Source organism: Cebus imitator, unplaced genomic scaffold (assembly GCF_001604975.1).
Source record: "Cebus imitator isolate Cc_AM_T3 unplaced genomic scaffold, Cebus_imitator-1.0 Scaffold635, whole genome shotgun sequence".
Classification (NCBI taxonomy): Eukaryota; Metazoa; Chordata; class Mammalia; order Primates; family Cebidae; genus Cebus; species Cebus imitator.
In genome coordinates, this window is record NW_016107950.1 from 565,168 (window position 1) to 569,052 (window position 3,885).

At 55.0% G+C, this 3,885-nt stretch overlaps 1 protein-coding gene across 2 annotated transcripts in view; it reads right to left on the minus strand.

The window, feature by feature from the left end:
- The window catches only part of AMER3 (APC membrane recruitment protein 3), a 10,627-nt gene extending 7,993 nt beyond the window's left edge, over window positions 1–2,634 (minus strand). Inside the window, exon 1 of one of the 2 annotated variants that reach the window (XM_017517542.2) lies at window positions 2,406–2,634. The gene's annotated coding sequence lies outside the window, so the exon portion shown is untranslated. Of the gene's footprint in view, window positions 1–1,722; window positions 1,814–2,405 lie in introns of those variants that run through there. The other variant, XM_017517543.2, reaches the window with a different exon arrangement.
- Window positions 2,635–3,885: the final 1,251 nt, after the last annotated feature.

The following is a 3,885-nucleotide window of genomic DNA, read 5'->3' on the forward strand; positions in this document are numbered from 1 at the left end:
TGCCTCAGCCTCCCAAGTAGCTGGGACTGCAGGTGTGCACCACTATACCTAGTTAATTGTTTTTTGAGACAGAGGCTTACTCTGTCATCCAGGCTGGAGTGCAGTGGCACAATCTCAGCCCACTACAACCTCCGCCTCCCGGGTTCAAGCAATTCTCCTGCCTCAGTCTCCCAAGTAGCTGGGACTACAGCCACACGCCATCACATCTGGCTAACTTTTTTATTATGTGCCTCATTTTCTAAGACAGGTTTCAGTGACACCAGGGCCCTGGGCTGAGTCTTTCATCTCTGAGATGAACTTGCAAATTCCATAGGAACAGGGACCACACAATGTATTTACTTAATCAATTCTGTTACAAGGATGTGATATTTAAACCAAACCCTAAAAGACAGAAGAGGACAGTCAGGCCAAAGACATTGGACACATATTCCAGGCATAGAGGACACCCTTCAGAAAGGCCCCGAGGAGCAAGAGAAGGAGAATATTTAAGGATCTGAAAGTGAGCAGAGCAGCAGGCCAGAGGGATGAGGCGTGGAGGTGGGCTGTGCACACCACACCCAGCTTGAGGTCTCAGGGAGGACTGTGCTTTTATCTGCAAGCCATGGGTAGCCAGCCTCCGAGGGTGCGTGACAGGGGCCAATTCTCACTTTCAAAGATGACTCCAGTTGCAGGTGAAAATGGACGGTGGAGACATGGAGGTGAGTCAGGAGCCCAAGCAGGGTTAAGGAGAGAGAAGGTGGAGGCAGAGACTCCTGTGTCTGTGCACCTGCCATCACAGTGCTTTACACAGCACACACAGATGTGAATTTATTGCAAATTGGGCAAATGAAGTTATTCTACTGGTTGCTTTTCTGCATAACTAACTCAGGCTTAGCTGCCCAGCATTTTCTTTTTCCTTTGAGAAGGTAATTCTGTGCCTTTCTTTCCTTTCTTAACATGAAAATATCTGGCTGTTTGATTTCATGGAGCAAAATAAAAACCCTGGAGGAATAAACATATAGCAGAAGCGCCTTGACACATAAAACATTTGGCTAATAGTTTCGGTATTTGTTATGCCTTTCCTGGTGTCCAGGAAGGTCACAGCAGTGAGCTACAAAGGAGTATATGGTGATTTAAAAAAAAAAAAAAAACAGAAAACGCTTAGGCCCAGGGACCTCTGGACAGTCGGCTGGGGGCAGAGCTATGGGGCAATAGCGTTCTCGGTAGTAGGCTGTCTTGTCATGGGAGGGCTGGAGTGAGGGCCCCTGTGGGGAAGGAAAGCGACTGTGCTCTGGGTTGGGGGTGGGAGTGGGAGTGGGGAATGACGCAGAAATAGAATCTGCAGAGAGAGCACCACCAAGCCACCCAACCCCCACGCTGGGGAGACAAAGGGACCTCTGGGGAGAGAAAGTACTGGCCCACCTTCTCGGAGCGCGCCTCTGGGAGGTCCTGGCCTGCCCAGTGGCAAAGAGAGGGGCCTCACAGCCTTATCGGCTCTCCCAGCCCCTGCATCCGCGGGCGGAGGGTTTCGTCGCTTCACTAGCCCAGACCTAAAAGGGTCACCGCCCCCAGGTCCCTGACTGCGCCTGGCACAGCTGGGTCGAGGGTGCCGACCCTGCTTCCTGCACTCAGCCCACCCATCGCGCCAGAGAACGCAGCAAATTCCCCAATCCTCGCCCTCCCCCCAGGGTCCACAACCGCTGGGCAGGACCCACGCAGCCCCTCGGGGCCTTGGCGACTTACCGCTGGGGGCTGGCAGTGTAACAGGGCGCGGCCGCGACTGGGTCCACCGCGTTCGAGCGCTAGCCGCGCTTAGCACCACGGTCAGCTCCCGGCGCCGCGGGCCGCGGCCTGGAAGGGGAGGCGCGGCGCCCGCACCCACCTACCGCCGCTCCAGGGGCTCCGCGGGGCCGGGCAGGCGAGGGTTAAGCCACCGGAGGCCGGCGGGAGGGGAGGGCCTGGGCGGGGGCCGGCGCTGGTACGTGGGGGTGGCGGGGGGCGCGCCGGCCGCGGTGGGGGCTGCTACGCTCGGGCGGGCTCGGGCCGGCTTTGTCTGTGCGTGTCGCCCCTCTCTGTTTCTGGGTGTCTCTGCCTCCCACCCGGCTGCGGCTGTGCCTCCCTCAGGCGCAGTCGTCTCCCCTCGCCCCCGTGCGCACGACGCCCCCGCCGCGGTCGCCTCTCCCCGGAGAGCACAGGTGTGGGAGCCCCTCCCCCTCAGCGCCCAGCGCCGGCCGCGCCGACCGCCACGCTCTCGGAAGGGTTGGGCCACCCGGAGCCTGTCCTGAGTCCTACCCAGGATTCGGAGCGGGCCTGCGAGAAGGGGCAGGCCAGTCTGGGGCTGCAAGGCAGGGTCTTCCCTTGGAGAAGAGACCTGATTCTATTATTAATGAGAAGGAAAGAGGCAGTTGCCCTGCAGGTACTCACTGTGTGGGGTTTGCTGGTGCTGTGCCCTGCCGCAGTCTTGGGGGAGGAGCAGAAACGCTATGGGGACCCTCTCTCCGCAGAGCTGAGGACGAGGGGTCTGCACGTGGGGTTCACTGCCCAGGGCTGGGATGGATTAAGTAACTCCAGGAAGGCTCAGGCTGCAGTGCCAGGAGTGTGGGGCGGGTGCGTGGGCTGGGGAGGGCGGGAGCGCACAGGCGGTGCTGGGGAGGGGCTAATGCCAACGGGAGGCTTGGACCGAGGTGTGCCCAGGCTGGACAGCACTGGAGGACGCAGGAGTCTCGGGTCCAGGCTGGGGCTGCGGCTGAAGGGAGGGCAGAGCTCAGGTGGATGAGGGAAGCCAGGCCTTTCCCTGAGCTTGGTGGGCTCCCTCCTGGTCTGAGAGCCCAGGACACAGAGTCGTCTCACCCTAGAGCCAAGAGGCCACTCATCCTCCAGGCAGGACAGTCCCCACCCTTGAGTGACCCACCTTCTTGTATTTTGTAGATTTGAACCCTCTTTCTATGCAATGACTAACTCAGCATGCTCCCAGAGGCCTCCTCGCCCACGTTGTTGGTGGTCCTGACCTTTTCTGTCAGATCCTGGCTATGGGAGTTCCCTGTTTTTCTCTTAATCAGGAACAAGGCAGTTTCTGCCGCATTGCCACATACTCCCCAAGTCAGGGGTAGGACTCTCGCAGACCCCCACAGTCCTCCTTTTGTTAAAATTAATAAGCATTAGCCTCCCTTGTTATGCTCTCCCTTCTTTTGCATTTAAGGATCTTTTTACATTTCTTATAAAATCATATAATTGTGGGGACAATTACAGACTCAGCTTCTTCCGGCGAGTGATAATTGCTCATTTTCGGCCAGTGCAAACTGTTCTAAGTCTTCTACTTTGTCATTTCAGAGAGCTTTTAAACACCCTTAACTTTTGGGTAACATGGAAATATATATTTAAAATTTTTTATTTCCCCAAGATGTGGGATCAGGTCTTCCCCAAGGGCCTTTGGAAAAATCTTTTACACTAGGCTACCCAGTTCAGACACCACTGAATGATTTTTCTTAAATGTTATTCTAATGTGAACTTACATTTTATTTTTACAATATACTGACTTAGATTTCTCATCTGTGTTTTTGAGCAGTGGCTGTAAACCTTTTCTTTCCTTGCAGTAGTTTCTTGGTCACTTGATTTGTTCCCAGAGTCTCAAACCTTCTGGCCACACCATCCCTTGCTTTCTTGGCAGATCAAAGAGTTAACTGTGAGCACAAACAAGCCGGCCATCCACAGTGCCGGTCAGGTCAGCTGCATTTGTGGGGTACTATCAGACCTACTGCTCTGAGTGGTTTTTCTTTTAAAATGTTCAATGTTTTAAAACTTTTTTTTTTTTAATGCAGAGTCTCACTGTTTAGCTGAAGCTGGAGTGCAGTGGCACGATCTCGGCTCACTGCAAACTCTGCCTCCAGGGTTCAAGTGATTCTTCTG